An 18855-nucleotide genomic window follows, 5' to 3' on the forward strand; every position below is an offset into this window, starting at 1 on the left:
TGGAACTAAGCCTAGGGCTTTGGTTCTGAGACAGAACAGTTGACAAATTCAGGTCTACAAAATTATTAGGGTGTTAGATGAATGAACAGGAGTTTTTCTTCATCAAATACCAAAACATTACACTTAGAATAACCACAATGAAAGCAGTTTAAAACAAATAAAAGAAAGTATTGCTTTACACAGCAGGTAATGAAATTTTGGAACTTGCTGCCATAGGAAATAATAGACACAGCCAGTGTCAGCAGGTTCAAATTCATGGGTGAATGAACAAGTAAAAAATAAATGTATACTGAAAGGAATGGGCAAAGAGAAACATGTTAGAATCCCTAATAGAATAATCGTGAACTTGGAGAAGGAATGATGGGAGTGGATCACAGCCAGGGATCAGGCTTCTGTGCTCTCCCTAAATATATCTCTGATCATCTATATATACAAATATATCTCTGATTCATCTCTCCAGGAAAGCATGACTTACATTATATTCTTATCATTGATCTCCTTTGACAAGTTATACTTCCATTCCCAAAACTTTTAAGAGAGGATCAAACAAAAGATGTAATTAATACATTTTAAAATTGAAGAGGGGAGGAAGAATGAGCATAACAATGCAACAGAGGTTTCTATGCAAAATATGTTTTTTCACAAGCCTTAAAAATTATTATGTAGGTTATAAAATCCATGCAGAGAATTTTTTTTTTTTTTGCTGTAAATGACATGTGTCATTCTTGATTTGTGCTAGCCTCAGGAGGTCTGACATACACAATCACAGCAGGACTAGGAAAAAGAAACTTTTTCACAGAAGAAATAAACAATTCTGGTAAGCTAGCTCGAAAGATAGCAGAGTGAGCTCAAGACATAACAGAGCAAATACACTGCAATACCATACAAATGAAACTTATTTAGTTTATCTACAAGGTTCTTTAAAACATGATTTATTCTGTGTTTGGTTGGTTGGTTGGTTGGTTGGTTATTTTTTATGCCATGTGTATTTCCTATATTGCCAAGGGAATTTGTATAATTTTGTTTCCACAATGTAGGAAACTATATTTTTTAAGCTTTTCTAAAATACAATTTTAAAATTATATAAAAAGAGTTTTGTAGCATTAATTTAAGATGATAGGCAAAATTCACTAATGATTTCTTTCCCTGTGGCCATCCCAGGCTTATGCCTTAAAACCATTGCATCTATACTGTCATGCATTCCTTGGAAATATAATATGCAAATGAAATTTCTAATTTGCTAAGGACAGATGAAGGCTGAAAAATTTTGATTACCCTTAAGAAAGAAATGAGCAAAGAAAGGAAGGATTCATAGCAAAAGAAATTCAGTCAAGTGCAAAGCACATATCAGTGGATAAATGAAAGAAATAAGGATAACAGTATTTTAAGGCAGAAAAAATATTTTTAAGACAAAATTGGAGCAACTAGGACAATATCAAAACCATTATTTTTCTCTACACAAAAAAGATTATAATACTGAGTCCCTATAGAGCAGTTTCTTAATCTAATAAATAGATTGATAGTAGTGAAATAGTTATGTAAAATAGGAGAGGGGTTTGAATACATATCTACAAAATTGAAAATAATTTTCATATTCAGTGAGCTGTGATGTCAGCTGTTTTGTGCATTTCTGGCAACCTGGCCTTATTGTTCCCTCAGTTTCCATAAAGCATTTTACTTTTAAATCAAGAATTTATATAAAATATTTGCATGTATCATTTTAGCTTAAGATAAAAACTAAATAGGAGGAATTTCGGTGATTTGGGCTTACACTTCAGCTATCTATTGCATCAGTCAGTTCCACTCTATAACTTAGTCAAAGAGGAAATACTGAAAAAAAAGTAGAAATGGTGATGAAAAAAAAGTACAAAATGGTGAAAAAATGTATTCTGGAATACTTCTTGAGTTCCTGTGTAAAGCAATATTTGCACTGCCACCATAAGACTAGGATCAGATCCAGTGAAATATTATGTATATAGGGTTGCTCTGTGTTTTTTTTTTAGAAATGTTATTAAATTTGATTTTAACCTATATTCCCCCTCTTCTTTCCAATTTATGCGTTTAAATTTTTTTTTCTGCAGTAAACGGTCTACCATTGAGAATTTGGATGCAGTTTACCCAAATGCTTTATTCACCTTGATTTCTCTAGTGGATAAGAATTTTAATAAATCTGATTTAGCTAGCTACCACAACTACATTTGCATTTGCATTTGCTTTGTGCTGTCAAAGTGGTTTAACACAGCTGAAACATCCCAGTGAGTCTAACAATGTGTCTTTATTCACAACATTGCAAGCTGTAACCAGGCTGATGTTTCTGTGCAAAGTGCTCTGAAAATATACAGGAGGTGATAATCCCAGCTCAGAGAATTTTGTAATGCAAAAGTGAAACCATAGTGTCAATATAAAGCAAGAGAGAGAAGGAAGAAAAGAAAAAAAATAAACTTTTTCCCCCCACGTTATTTTTTAGCTTAATAAAATTAAAGCAGGTAAGTATGATGCATGATATACATGCTCTATACCTAAAAAGAGGCCCAATTAAATGAAGTATAGGCTCCATTTCTTTGTTACAATTTGCTATGTCTCCTGTTTTTTTTAGCCATCAGCATATAAGTACCATGCCATGTACTGTAATAATATAATTCCTTCAGCATTTCTGTCTTATCTTGAAAAATGCAAGCTTCACTTTGCCTAGTAATTAATCTTTGAAGTTGTTGATAGCTCCTTGTACAGTATATTTACCTAATAATTGGAAACTAGCTTTTAATGAGGTTGGTACTTGCCTTACAGCTTAATATTAGGCATGGAAACAATGAAGAAAGAGGTTTGAGTCCACAAAGTGAAGCTTTGTTGTCAATAATACATTATTTTTCTTTTTGAATAGTGAAATTTCATCAGACATGGTATCTAGTCCAAAATGCCACCACATAAATAACTGTGAATACTTAGAATCTGCCTCTATTAGTACTGGAACTGAGCAGACATTTTGCCAATTTGCAATGAAATTTAAAATAAATTATTAAAAGATTGTTTGTCAGTTTGTTTTTAATAATATATTTCTTTCATGTTTATTTATAAATTCTTAATTCAAGTGAATTAAAAGTGAAGTTTATTTCTGCAGATCTTTTCATATCAAGAAAAGTATAAAAAGACTCACAAGAGTCCTGTCTCTTAGGTTGCTCTGAAAGGCACAGTATATTTCTTAACCCCTATAAATGTTGCTGCAGCGCACCCCAGGCCTTCCTCCCGGCCACACATCCAGCATTCCCCATGCCATAACAGTGTATGACAAACAGGATATACTTGGCTCAGCTCTTTTCCCTTAGCACTCTTGCTGACTTCACCAGTTTCTTAAAACCTGTTAAGGGTGCTGCAGGTCTTTTGGGCCCCTGTGTGCGATCTGCTCCCAGAGCTCCTGGGTGACACGGAAGAGGGATGCTCCCGAAGTGCAGAGCTCAGGCCCTTCTGGTGGAACTTGACCCTATGTCGCAGTCATCTTTTCATTAAAATCCTTTTGTTAGGATTTTTCCTCCTGAAGCGGAGAAGTTTCAGCAACAAAGTGCAAATAATGGTTATCCTCTGCTGTGGAATGCAACAGGTGGATCCGTGATTGGTCTCCCGTGGATGTTTGGATTTACTGACCACTCACGGCAGAGCTGGGTCTCACTCTCGGTCTGAGCCAGCTGCCTTTGTTATCCATTCTTTTCTATTCTTAGCTTAGCTAGCCTTCTGAGAACTTTTCCTTCTATTCCTTTTAGTATAGTTATAATGTAGTATATATATAATAAAATATTAAATCAAGCCTTCTGATCATGGAATCAACATTCTCGCCTCTTTCTTCACCTGCAAACCCTTGTGACCACCGTCACAACCCTACGCCCTTCAGCTGTGACATTTCAGGCACACTCATTCCAATATCCAAAACATCCACCCCAGGGAAAAGTGGACAGCTGACTACAGGCTGGAGTTGGTAGTTCTGTTTGACACGTTGGATCAAAAAATCAGAAATAGTTGTGCTCCACATGAAAGAAATTGAGATCTCAGCACGCCAGCACTAGCAGAGGACACGGTAATGGAAACTGCTAAGGAGACTGTAAGGAGAACAAGATCACATCAGCTGTTCCCCTGCAGATTGCCTATGGATTATCAGGTCTGAAATCTCCCATGAGTATATACCACACCTTTCAGTTGCGATCATAGCAAAAATTGAAGCATGGGAAAAACCACCTTTGAAAGTCACTTTGAAGTTCCAGAAAATTGCTGCATTAAAATTACTTTGTACTCTTAGATTTTATTTTGCGTCTTTGGGGGAACAGATGTGTGTACGTTTCCCCCTTTTATAATTCAGCCAGTGAATTTAAGGTTATAAATTCTGAAACATTCACTGAGATTAATATTTCTTAATTTATAGAGTTCTTTTTCATAATTTGCTTTCAGAAGATGATATCAAGAGAAAGTTGTGAAAGTAGCACTGACTTACAGCAAGAGGTAAGCTACTTTGGCAACACCTCTCCCACCTCCCTCAATAGCAAGAAAAAGTAAAAATCAGACAGGTTGGCAGAATCAACAGATTGGTGTTTCTCATCCTTTCTCTGTCCACATAAAATAGAGTAAAATCTGGAATTAATCTTACATCTGAAATGCACACTTTCACGACAGTGAATCTAAGCCTGTACCCTAAAATTGAACAGTTACTGCAACAAAATGCTTGCATTTGTCCTTTCAATACAAAGGAAAAAATAGAGCACAAGAAGCTGAAAGGATTGTACTTCTATTTTTTCCAAGTACAACCACTCAAACAACTCTGGTCTGAGAAATAAATATTTCAGAAAGAATACCTAGTAACATCAGAGACTTATGGAAGTGTCTGAGTATGAGGAATAAAAAACCCAGTAACTCTGAATGCTGCAGTAGAGTTGCTCTGCTCAGCAGGTAACTACTGAACTTTAGAGTACCATTCTCACAGCTCCCAAGTGACTCCTGACCAAAGGAGAGAAATCTGAGGGAAAATGTACGACGGCATCTTTTTGAGTCCAGAACAAAATGAAACAGGAAACTTGAAATAGATAACTTTCTCTTTTTCTAAAAGAGAATAATGCATTGAACACATGCTGGATTAAAAAAAGAGACAAAACAAAACCCCAGAAATTACCTTTTTCTCTCTGAAGCTTTCTTCCTTCTGTTTTGTACTTTCTTCTGGCTTCCACTTTAGGCCTTTTTCATATTTGCTTTCACAAAACACAGTCTTCAGTGTGAGATCCTTGTCCTAAAGGAACCTCTCAGTATTTTTCAGTATTTTCTCATATTCTTCCCCCTGCTTTTTAGTTCTCTCATTAGAGAGGTGTGTGTCTAATTTGTCAGGAAAGCATAGGCTCTTCAACTAGGACTTAAAGACAATTTTGCTAATTTCATTAGGTTAATCAAAAGAGTGAGTGGAGACATCCCCTCCCAGATCCTTCTATATCTAATACTTTGCCAGTGCATTCCCTACTCTCTTAAATTATGTTGCCATCACTGCCTGCATTCATGTTTTTAGGGGGATCAATAAGCTCGACACATACCTCAATGTTAAAAAGACTTTTAATTCTTAGGCAATACTGCCTTTTAGTGTGATCTAAAGACTTTGCTCAAAACACTTCTAGTGCACTTTTAAAAGAATAAGTCTACCAGGAAAAAAAAAAGTAAAAAAGGAAATTCAGTAAATCCTATCCAACACCATGTGGCCAGAAAAATGCATCCTGCTTCACACCTGTACGTTCCATAGATTTTTTTTTATTATTATTATTTTTTAGAGCTCATCGTACCTTTAATGTTCAATATAATTCACTGCCTAATGGAAGCTGAGCTCTTGGGATGATGGTGCACAGAAGAGCATTTTAGCCCTGCCCATACTGCTCTAGGCTTTGCTGCCCTGTGAGCAAACCTAGGAGAAAGGTCTACAGATTTGGGAAAGAGATAGTCTACAAGTGTCTGGAAAAGCCCAAAGACACTTAGCTTGACTGACAAATCAGTGAGTTTAATTGATTCTTTGATCTACCAGGCAAGAACAGCAAAGCTACATAAACACCATGGTTTTAGCATCCAATGAACACAGATAACAAATATTCACCTTTTCTGAGATGTCAGCTCAAATAATAGATAACTTGTTTCATGGAACCTAATGTCTTCTGTGCACATGAAAGTCTTTGACTCTTTCAGAAAGTTAAAAGGTTGTTACATTTCAATAACAATAAACATTATGTGAAGACTAGAGCTCTAGGGAAATAGGTTTAGTAGTCAAACCAAGGAAAGCTATAATTGGTTATTTTGGTAACATTTGTTTGGAAATTAAAGACACAAAATTTGATGTGTGCTTCAATTTAGAAGTTTGCAGACAAAGACTAACTTTGCTCCTTGAAATTTGAAAGGTAGAAGTAGCAGCATAAACTAGAATTAATCTCAGTTCATGCTGAGAGCCAAAAATTATGAGAGAGAAACTGATGAGTATGTGTTGCTGAAAACACATCATTGAGTTATGAACAATTTTATATATTATGTTCAGAGAGACAATTACTTAAGATAAGTGCTTAGTATTTTTATTGGAGAAGTGAAAATGATGACTTTTCTACTTGTAGATGAAATTATTTTCTGAATATTAAGAATATTGCTGAACAGCAATGAAACGAATGTTATATGCAAACTTGACAAGGATGTATTCCAGGTATAAATTCCTCCAGGTATAAATAAAATATCTCCAACAGGAGAGATGCCCACTTTACCAGTCTCCAGGTAGTCTCTGGACCATTAAATGCCAACCATGTGTTCACCAATGTTTGTCCTAAGTAGACAACACACATTAAAGTAAAAGTAAAACTAACAGCAGGAGATTTTGCAATCTCTTTAGGTGAGTTGCACCAAACCTAGAGTTGAAGTCAGTTAGAGGAGAAGGTTTGTGGGAAAACAGCATCTATGAGGTCCTTTTCAGCTATGGGTGCTTAAGCCAATGGTAAAATGCTCATAAAGAGTTATAAACATATTCTTACTTCTGTTTTTTACTTCCATAAACTATTTGAAATAGTGTGGGAGATATCCATTACACACATTTCACAGTTTCCTGTGAAACTACCTCTCTTACAACTAACTTTATCATACAGTACAATATACTCTGACACCTTTTTATAAGCAAGTTGCTTTTAAAGTATCTGCACATAATTTGGCATAATTTTTATGCAGTTCAGCACAATGTGATTCAATTGGCAGTCTTTGCTCTGTGGAGGTGATTTAAGTCTGAAATGTAATTACCACTAATCCCTGGAGGGTGTGGTCCTTCCAGGACAAGGGTAAAACCATTGGCATAAAAAGCAAGAAATATGAATGAATTACCAGTAGGGTTTTTTTAAGTTTCATGTTGCTAAACAAGCATTAGTTAGTACCCTAAATTGTTGTTTATTGTTATCTTTGAAATGCAAATTCTAAATTTATCAAACTTGGAAATATTTTAAAAAAGAAAATTAATTTTAATAAGGATATTATACAATTGAGACAGGGTAAATAAAACCCAACAAACACCACAAAAACAAGTCATGTATTGCTAATAATGGAATAAAAATGCAAGTACTAATAGGTCTGTAACATGACCAGAAAAAACCCTATAGCCAAGGAGAGGAAAAAATAGAACTGTAACACATTGCCAGTCACTGATAGTCCTACAGCATACTGTGATGGTGTCAAAGAATATCCAAAAGCTAAAGCAGTTTGAGATTATTCATTTAAACTAATGCCAGAAATATATGGTGCTCAAATCTATGTCTAAATTACTTCATAAGATATGTTTGATGGTCAGTGTGCTTATGCTGTTCTGGATTTCTGTATTATTAGCTGCATTTTTCTGCAGAGTGGCCATCCTATTGTCTACAAAGATACACTTCAGGGACTGGATAGGCTAGAGTAATATGGTTTTGTCCTTTTAGTGTTTTTTCTATAGAAGATATTACAATACATAAAAACCCACAAAGTACCATATAAAAAGTAGTGAGAATATCTGGACTTAAATTTTCAAAACCTACAGAGAAGATTTTGACATCTGATAATTTAGATTAATTTGCCCTCTTTAAAACTGAGGTTTTCAAATCTACCCAAAAGGAAAGTCATTCCATTATGCACTGCCCAGAAAAATACTTTTTTTTTTGGTTAGTATTTTAACACTCTCTGAGTGAGCAATACATTGGATACAATCACAATGAAAATGTAAGAATAGTACAAAATTTTTTAATTGAGGATATGCTTATTTTATGGCCCTCATTTTCTATTCACAAATAGAAACAGTAATGATCTTAGACTATAGACAGGAATTTTTGCTAATTTGCATATATAATGAATCTCTTTGTCACAAGCAAGACCCACCTTTATTCCTGAGAAACTGCATTGTCATTTTACTAAACATTTTTTAAGGTAGTCAATGAACTCATCTCACCTATAATTTTCTATCTGTCTCAGGCATTCTCCCTCTAGTGTGTCTGTTCTTCCCATTACTGTTGCCAACACTCAAAACTTTACACATATTTCATTTTATTTGTCCACTCATTGTTCCAGATGCTGACTTTGAAGCACCACTTTATATACACTCTGGGGTAGTTGAGAGTTTAATCTTCTCATCACAGCCCCATCCATGACTATTCACATCCTTCTTGCTGATGAAGCAAGCTAATCCCCTCAGTGGATGCAATGTTGATCTCAATCTAAAATTCTGAATACAAGCTGGAGAAGGGGAGTAAGAAACTCTGACAGACACTCACTTCCTCTACTGATGTCCCTATAGTTTGATCAGGGAAGCTGCGGCATTTCATATAGAAGCAGCCAGAGCCCATTAGAGGTCTGTGGAAAACATGATCCAGTTAAATTTTGTGCCATTTGAAATCACAGACACACTGTACCTTAAGAAATGCACATTTCAGCACATAAACCCTACATGTAAATGTAAGAGGATAAGAAGTTGGCAAGGATATCAAGCATGAGGACAGGAATATATATGGTAACACACTCTATTAAGATTTTTGGCCTCTTATTGGCACATTTCAGAATGAAACAGGGACTTCTGTGAAGTGAACAGTAACAGTGATCTTACTCCTATTGAACATAACAGAACATTAACCACATTGATTACTTTCAACAAGCAAGGTCACTTCAAACTAACAGCTAATAAAGATGAGTATTTCAGCAGGTTGCTCTGAAAATTGAAGAAAACACTGAAAGCAGAAAAATATTTAAGCACGTTTTTAGGAACTGTCCTCTGAAAGAATGAGCTGAATGCTAAACTACTTCCAATTATTGTCTGAACTGTGTTAGCAGATGGTTGCTCCCATTCATCGATCTTCAATGTGCTGAGATATGGTAGCAAAAACTTGACAGAATCTTAGTTCTAAAGAGGTTGTAATGAAAAAGTGAGACAAAGGGAAAAATGTTAGAGAAAAGGAATCTTCATCAGATCAGGAATTTATATTTATGAACACAGAACTATAGTCTTCTGGTTCCCTGGATAGTTCCTAGAATGCAACAATATTTCTAACTCAATAATCCCCTCACAAAAAAAAAAAAAAAAAAAAAAAAAAAAATTGAAAGGACAATATCTGGAAAGATTGATTGTCAAACAGGCTCTTAGACAGGAACATGGTATTACATTTCCGCTTTATTGAGAGGTAAAAAAAAGTAATAGAAGAATCAAAACATTATTAATCTCCTTAGTGACCATATTTCTCATTGTCAATCTCACTATTTACAAGAGCTTTGAATCATCTCCCTACCTCCAGTTCTTCCCTTACCCCCAAATAATTTCACATCACAGCTAATGTTCAGTGTAAGCTAAACTTCTTTTGGTAAAAAGATAGCATGATAATATTATGCTAAGTAGTTCTTCATGGATAAACTATTTCAAAAATTGGATTTTGTACAAACTCAGTGTTTACCAGGATTCAGGATTAGGTATTCTGAAAACTGAATGCAGAGAGAACAACAATTATAATCTCATCAATAGAAGAATCAGAATTATTTTCCGTATGTGGTTAAAAAAATATTTTTCATATTGTGTGGACAATTTGGTGTTCCTCTACTTTGTGTTAGCTCTATGTCTTAGAAAACTTGCCAAGTAATGAAATACTGGCATTTGCAAGAGTGGTTGGATATCTGGCAAACTGCATATGTTTGAAGAATTTGATTCAGCCTTAACTTGCAGCTGCTGCTTATACAATCATTCTGCTGTGTTTGTAGGTCTCTGATGTATGCAAAAGACTGATTATAGTTTGGCACAGCTCCTGGTGGTTTAACCAGGGGGACATTTCCCTTAATCTCACCTGGCAGTGAAGTTGCAAATGAGCCACAATATTTGAGTCTTAGCAACCGTGGTTTGTAATCAGTGATTCCAATTATGGGATGAGGGAATACTAATTGACCGCCAGCTGTCAGAGCAAATGGGCAAGAGAAAGTTATTAACTTTCTGTCTTGACCCTCAAAAATGTAACAGAACAGATATAGGTAAATTTTTTTCTCTCTTTTGGAAGTAAGAAAACAAGATTAAAATAGTCTTTCTTGTTTGGTCAAGAAAAGATTATAATTTTGTTTATTTAAAGAAATATTTGGGAGGGACTCTGGCAGGTCAAGAGCCAACATCCAAAATCTATTATTAACTATGGGATGTGTAAAAGCCCTTTACTTATATTTTGCATACAGTTGCTTTACATAGAAATATATTCCTGATGGGATAATATATCAATACATATAAATATAAAATATATAAATACATCAATCAGTAATTAAGAAAATAAAAGAATATATCACCATGAATTTTCAAGATAACTTGATCTGATGTGTGAACCAAAAGTACTAATTTTCTTTCCACTATCAAGTTTTATGACCATGAATTACTCATCTCAATGCCTGAAGTCTGTGAATAGTAGGAAACTTCTTTTGTGTTTGTCTGTCTGATTACCTAAGCAATTTGTGTTTTGCTTTTTTTTTTTTTTTGTTCTGAAACTATCTCAATTTATTTTCAAAATTAGTAATTTTGACTGAAATCAAACTGCATCTCCTTTAGCTACTATATTGTCTCATGGTAATTTTAGTCCCCACACCCTCTTTTAGGAGAAGATCTCCTGCACAAGGTGCCAAATACCTTTCCTGTGATAAGCCAAAATATGTATTCATAGAGTAAGACAAAACTTTGTCTCCTGAATATATAGTTCCTACAAAGAAATTCAACCCGCTCAGAATGGAGATTTGAGCTACAGTTTCCAACAAATCCCAGACAAAAAAACAAACAAACATGCTTCTCATTGTCACAAAGACTGGAATAATTTACTTGTTTTAATAACTGGCATTAATTTGATTTGATGCAAAACTAGCATTAAATGGTCCCATGGGATAATTGCACAAAGAATGATGACAACATTCCATAAAAGGGAAGTAAAAATGCTTCAACTGTTTCAATGGAAAAGTTTCTTGAAAAAAAAAAACCCACCACCATTAAAAGTAGTTTTTTTCTTTAAAAAATTTGTAACATAGAGTTGTCACATAGACTGTTCTACAGTTTGGTAAAACAAAAAATATTGAAAGAGAATATACAAATTGTTGTTCAAACCACACAATGGTAGCTGTATCTTGCCCATAAATAAAAGGATTCAGATGGTGATTTGTTTTTATGACACAGAAAAGGTAACAGAAGAAGGAAGACGAAAAAGAGGTGATGATTCTATACTTGATGATTTTATATTGTGGGAGAGACTTTTGCATCCTCCAATGAACACATTTTTTGGATAGATGTACAACTATACAAAATTAAGCAGGATATGTTGCTCCTCCTGAAAAAAGAAGTCAGCAAGTGTCAGAGACTGGAAAGACTGTCTTGAGACATCTTGGGGTGCTCGGAACGTGTGTGATAAGGGGTGGGTCAGGCCTTTCTCTGGTGGGGCGGTGCCCTGCTCCCCATGCACGCCAGCCCAGCAGTGTCTGTCCGTCAGAGCACACTGCAGGCAGCCCCCAGTGGTGCCTCTCCCAGCCTCTGAGTGGCCAAGCCCCTGAGTGACCAGAAGTCCCATCTAGGAGCAAGGCCCATGATGATACCTGGGTTTAGGATGGCTGACCACAAGGCAAGCGTGTTGATCTGCAACCCTACCTTGAGGTTTTCTATCCATTACATCACAGGAGCCCAGGAGTTGGTAGCTATATGACTATTTTTCTGTCCTTCCTGTTGTGCTTTCTCCCCTTCTTCTTCTAACTCTCTTTCCATGGAAAATAACATTGGATAGGTTTAAAAGTTCCTAAATTTCATGGGCTAAGTCAACAGTGTTATAAGTGTTTTATATTGTACTACATCATTTGCACAATTCCTTGATTTTCCATAGTTTGACAGTAAACTTTTGTGTGATTTTTACCCCTTGATAGTATCTGCTAGGTATTTCTCCCATGCATCTGCCCAGAGCAAAGGAGCTTTGGTTTAGGCCATACAGTAAGTGTCCAGAGAGTAATAATAAGCTATTGGTCAGGATCTAGGGAAATAAGATAAAGGAGGAAATGCAGCTTTTCCAAGTTGTTTTGATTCCCCTTCTTTCTTCTCTATTTTTAAGAGTTTTTCTTTGAGGCAGGTAATACCTCCTTTGGCTTTAGCACTTCCTCTCCTTCCAGTGGTTATAGTCCTTCTATATTTTCTTCTCTTTTATTTGAAAGTTATAAATCTCAGGATGAAAGCTACTGTTGTCACTTTCTGTGTGTTTTAAGTTCAGTTATAGGTTAATAAATGTAACTTATACTAATGGCATGTTTTGTGGCAATGGTGGGTTGACTGGCTGGCCACCAAAAAGCCCCTCCATCACTCTCCTCCTTGGCTAGACAGGGGAGAGAAAAAGCAATAAAAGAATCATGGCTTGAAAAAAACAGGGAAGGGTCACTCATCCATTGTCATCACGGGCAAAACAGAACAGACTCAGGGAAATTATATAAATTTACTAACAATCAAATCAGAATAAGATATTGAGAAATAAACCTAAATATGAAAACACCTTCTATCTACCTCCCCCTTTTTCCAAGACTCACCTTCACTGACAGCTTCTCTAACTCCTTCCCCCAAGCAGTGCAGAGGGACTGGAATGGGAGTTGTGGTCAGTTCGTCGCACATTGCTCCTTCGTCCCCACATTCTTCACCTGTTCCAGTGTCAAGTCTCTTGCTTGGGACACAGTCCTCCATGAACTTCTCCAACATGAGTTCTTCTCAAAGGCTGCAGTCCTTCATGAACAGCTCCAGCATGGGTCTATGACACTGGGTGAAACCTGCTGCAGTTCTTCAGAAACAGGCTGCTCCACTGCGGCTGCTTTGCATAGGGTCATAAATCCTGCCTGCAGTCTGCTTCAGCACGGCTCCACTTTCCATGAATCAACAGGTCCTGCCAGGAACCTGCCCCAGCATGGGCTCTCCAGAGAGTCATACTCTCCTTTGGGATACACCCACTTGCTCACATGTGGGATCCTCCACCCACTGCAGATGGATTTCTACTCCAATGTGGAACCCCTTGGGTGCAAGGGAACAGCTGCCTCACCATGGCCTTCACCATGGGCTGCAGGTGAATCTCTGCTGTGGAGGCTGAAGCATGTCTTCCTCCTCTGTCTTCCCTGACCCTGGTGTCTGCATAGTTGTTTCTTTCAGACATCACTTCTGTCTCCAGCTTTTGCTAAGCAGCAGGTTTTTCCCTATTCTTAAGTATGTTTTCATAGAGGCTCAGCTTGGACCAGTGGTAAGTCTGTCTTGGACCCAGCTGGTATTGGCTTTATTGGGCTTAAGCTCTGGCATCCTCTCACAGAAGCCACTACTGAAGTTTCTGCTGCTACTGAATTCTTGCCATGTAAGCCCAGTACAGTTTCAAAGAGACTACTCAGGGAAGAAAGTAGATTGTTATCATCTCTACAAATCTAAACTCTGTGTGAATAAGTTTGAAGTGGCATTTGAAATGAAGATTATTCCAAAATCTCGCATGAGAAAATTCTGCTTAGGGGACATCATTGGATTCATGTAATAATTAAAGTGGGTTTGGTTTAACATCTAGTTAAAAAAGAAATTAAAAATTCTTCCTTTAGCTTTCAAGGTTGTTATAACACTGAGCATTTAGTAGATAAAAAGTGTATTTTTTAGACCTGGTGAGCTCTAAATAGCAAATGGAGTTTCAGCAGCAGCAAAACAGCTGTTCTGTCCATTAAACCATTATTGTTGCTATTTTCTTCTTGCTAATGCAGTTAATATTTTCTTAGTTGTAATTTGCAAAACAGAATTCTAGAAGCCTCAGGGTTCAGCTAAAATATATTATAATCCTTTCATTTAACATGAAGATTGTCCAGCTGAGAGGTAATGTAATAAACATTTATAAAAATATTTTTGTTCAAATTTTTATAAAATATGAATGAGTCTGGATCTCAGCCAGCTGTGTAGAATTGCAGACAAAATTCCCTAGAATTTTAAGATTTCTGGAACAACTGCTCCAGTTTTTGTTATGCACCCAGGAAATAATTATTAGATTTAATTTTTGGTTTGATTCCCTTTCACCTTAAGCTTGCTCTTCAGATACTAGTTGTCCACTATGTGGGCAGTAAAATGGTGATGGAGAGAATGAATTGCAAAACAGAATATTTCAGCAGGCAAATTTAGGAAGAAGAGTTAGATAATTTCTGATTGAAATAGTTCAATAAATATGGTAAAATTATGCATGTAAGAAAATGTGGCTTTATTTTCAGAGTGCAAGTTTCCCTGGCTTTCAATTATGTCAACAGCTTTCTTGAGTGATTCAGCATTCTGAAAGCCAAACCATATTTAGTTACTGAAATGTAGATTTATATACAGGCTTTTGGGCACAGTGTACAAAAAAACATCTTGTAAGAACTCAGTCATCTCTATTTCTAGTCTTTGCAATTAACATTCTTTTTAATGCTGTATTTCTTACATTTTTATTTCACAAATTGTACGTAACTGGGGCTAGGATTGAATTAATTTCAACTATCATTATGAAAATGATTGAAATGCCTAAATGAGATCATAGATACTTTTCAATCTGGAAAAGGGAAAAGCTTCGTTTTTTCCATGCTAATAATGGAGGCCTTCAATAGAACTTGTAGATAATGCAACTGGTTTTATTCTTCCTTTTCTCCTTCCCAATCATGCCTAAACCAAATTACATATTCAGCATGTGCTGTTGTCAATAGCTGAGAATTCTGTGGGTGCTATTCTAAGATGGCAAGCTTATATTTATGTATGAATATTTCTCTTCTAATAATATGTAAGGCACGATTAAGACATAGGCTATTTTAACAAATAAAAAACACTGAAGTAAAAAATTCAAACACTCTTTAAATAGCAATCAGGACTCTACTTTCAAATTTCCCTTGATAGTATATGGAGCTCTGACTACTGGCTTCCTGTTCAAAGATTCCGAACCTTTACTCTTATTAGTGATTCAAACAGCAGATGAAACTGAAGTTGTAAGTCAAAAACCAGAAAAAATATTGTAAACAATATAGAAATCCAGTAGAAAACAAAATGCGCTTCTATGCCTTTCTTCAGAAAGATCTGCTCTCTGTCTTTGAACTAATTCCTCTAGTCTTGCAATTCAAAAGCTGAGAAATATGAACTTCCTTTGTCTTCTCCCTTCTTGCCTGAACACTGAGGATCTTCCATCTTCCAGACCTAGACCTTTTTCAGTCTTAAATAAGGCACGACCTTGAAATCTGACATCATGTGAAAACAGCACAGACAATTTTTGTCTCTCAGAAGCATGTACATATTAAAACTGATTTTGATGCAAGAAGTGATGAGCACAGAAAAGGGAAAAAAATAGTGTCCTGAGTGGAAGAAATCCTAAAATATAGGATGGTCTTTAAATCCATATAGAGATAAAATAATTAACAAAGAAAGAGAAATAAGCAAGCAGTTTTTAGCAAGAACTTTTTGGTAATTACTGGATAAATTTCATTCTTAGTGGATAAATTTTATCCCTATTTTTTCAGGAGAAACATTCCCTGGATTTGACTAATAAATTTGTATGCAGTAAAATTTTTAAAGAACTTTGCTTATGTAGAAGGACCATCATGTAAAATTATTCATTTCCAATGGATGCTTGCATTAGAAGAAAATTCACCATTTTACATAGTTTCTTTTTTTTCCCTGTTATGAATATGTAATGAGACTTTTCGCTATCATATGAGAAAGTAACATTCTTTTCTGAGCAAACACACTTAAGAGCTCAAGTAACAGTAATTAAATGTTTGTAGAGTAGCAGCACATTGCTTTTCTAAGAATACAGGTTCAGATAACTCAGCTTTCCAGTTCACTCACTAATGGGTTCTAACCCCATAGTTGCACAAATCTCACAAATGGTCATTCATTCCGAAGATGATAACTGGAATGCATTAGCTAGTTTCCTTTCCTTTGAAAAAAGCCAACCCAAAACTGGACATGTTTGTGGCATAGTTCAAGCCAAGCTCCCAAAAAGCCTTTGGTGTCCTTCTTTCTCATAATATCTTAAAATATCTTGTGGGTTTTGCAAAGTCAAATGCATAACTACTTCATCATATCAGACTCAAGGGCATGCAATGCAACAACTCAGTACTATTCTCCAAAACCAACACTTTTCTGGGTTGTAGCTCTTTCCACATATTATTTCAAATAATTAGAAACAAGGGGGAAAATAATTTTATAGACACAAAATAGTAATTTTTTTGAGGGTGCAAGTCACAAATAACAGGGAAGAGAAGATAAATCAAGTGTTTCATGTGCCATTACCATTATGGAGGTGAACACAAACTTCAAAGAAGATCTAGTCCTTTACTTGGTCAAAGACTCTTACTCAAGGCTTGGCTTAAAGGCTTCTCATAACTGATGCATGACCCATGCATTTATTCATTATTAACAGTTTGTATCTAAATGCCCTAAAGTTGTTGAATGGTGATTTCTTGGAGTGTTTGTAGATATTAGCAAGTGCTTCTCAAGCTTCCATGTTAAGGGGTAAGAGGAGAGCAGAAGAACAGCAGTTTATGGTGTTTTTTTCTCTTCCATCATTGTAATGCAGTGTTGCAGTATAGGAGCATTATATTATTATAGACACTGGACATTAGCCCTAGGAAGAGCAGTTGCCAATACCTATATAAGTAATGCTGCATAAATCAAGGACATATTTGACATGATCTGTTAGCACAAATGTGAGACAGGGAGATGTACTTGCTGCTACTTGCTATTCACAATTATCTTGTGCCCTGATACATCAAGATGTCAGGGATCATGTCTTATTGGTCAAGTAGACTTCAAGATTCATGTTTTACACCATGGCACCAGCCGTGTTTACAGTGACAGCACTTACAGTGTGTAACCTAAAGCTTCTTCTGATTAGTTGATGGATTCTTAACCAGGCACCAGTGCACAACAGAGAGTTTGTCGAACAGTTGCCAGCCGTATTCTTGGTGTTGATCACTGTGGTTTCACGTCCAAGGGGAGATACTCTGAATTAGGTGGATACTCAACATTTTGGTTATTTAAAATTCCACAGTTTTAATTGACTATAATCCTGCCTTCTCCAGCAACCTTGAGCACAGAATTTTGTGCAACAATCCCATGGTTCTACAGTACAGTGCTAACTACCATATTACAAAATTATCTTGCCACATAATTATGAACTGCTGAACAGGTATGAAACTACTCTGCTATTATGCAAAATTATTCCATGGAGTAAGCCCTCAGGCAAACATTCGTTCACATTATCTGACATTCCATCGATGCTCTTGGGCTTCTCTTGGCAAACCTGGCCCAGTTTTCAGTTTTTCCAGATGCTGCTGTTCACCTTTATGAACATACATACACTTTCCCCATCAAAAAAACCCTGTCCATTTAGAGAATATGTTTTGATTGCTGGATACTTCCTAGACTCAGCTCTCTCTCTGCCAGGGCTCCAGATTAGTCTGTATGGTTACTTCAGCCTGATCAGGAATGTAACAGGGTGAGTAGATGCTTAGTTTATACAGAAAGCATATTGCGAGGCAGAGGCCTTGAAGCTGTTGGCATATGGGGCAAAGCTGTGACCATCTCCAGGTCAGTTGAGATGCTTCACTGTTTATTCATTGTTTTGCTCTGGCAAAAAATGAGTTTTCTTTGGTCCAAGCTGTAGAAACAGCCCTCTTTAGCATATATAGGTGCAATCCCATTTGTGTGATTTGGCCTGGACTCGGCCCTAAGGCTGATTCATCACTCCATGTTATTTAGCAGCATAGTTGTAGTCAGCAGGAGCAACATACTGCATTTCCCATCAATAGGTATTTTGATCTTAAATGAATCCTAGAAGACATGTGGGGATGAAGAATAGAGTAGCTTCTATGCAGGCAATCATGTTCTAAAATAGAGGAATTATGTAATCTAATTATATGCATAGACAGGAGAAATGTTCAAGGCCTCAGCTATTGATCTTTGGCAAACATACAGAAATGCAATTTAAATGAGTGGACACTCTTGGGCAGATTATGTAACCCATTCAAATTGTGAGGTATTGAATCACAATCTAAAATAGAGTGCAGGTGTAATCCTTTGAACGTAACAGGAATTCTGTTCAGGAGCAGAATATTATTCTATATGTGTTTTTTTCTCTGTGTGTTGACAGTATCATATTGTCTCAAATAGGAAGTAGAACACAGATAATTATGGCAGAAAAGAATAAAATAATTTAAAAAATATAAAGCCACAGTCTTTTTTGTATATTGCTTCTTGGCTATATGAATTTTTCCTCTTGTTGCAGCTGGTTTTGATGCATTTCCTTTTTTGTGCCTTCCTGAATCTCTGCTTCTCCTGTCTAGTTCTTGCAGACTTATTGG

The sequence above is a fragment of the Melozone crissalis genome, unplaced genomic scaffold, assembly GCF_028551555.1.
Source record: "Melozone crissalis strain CALT ecotype California unplaced genomic scaffold, PUWL_Pcris_2 ptg000013l_1, whole genome shotgun sequence".
In the NCBI taxonomy this organism is placed as follows: Eukaryota; Metazoa; Chordata; class Aves; order Passeriformes; family Passerellidae; genus Melozone; species Melozone crissalis.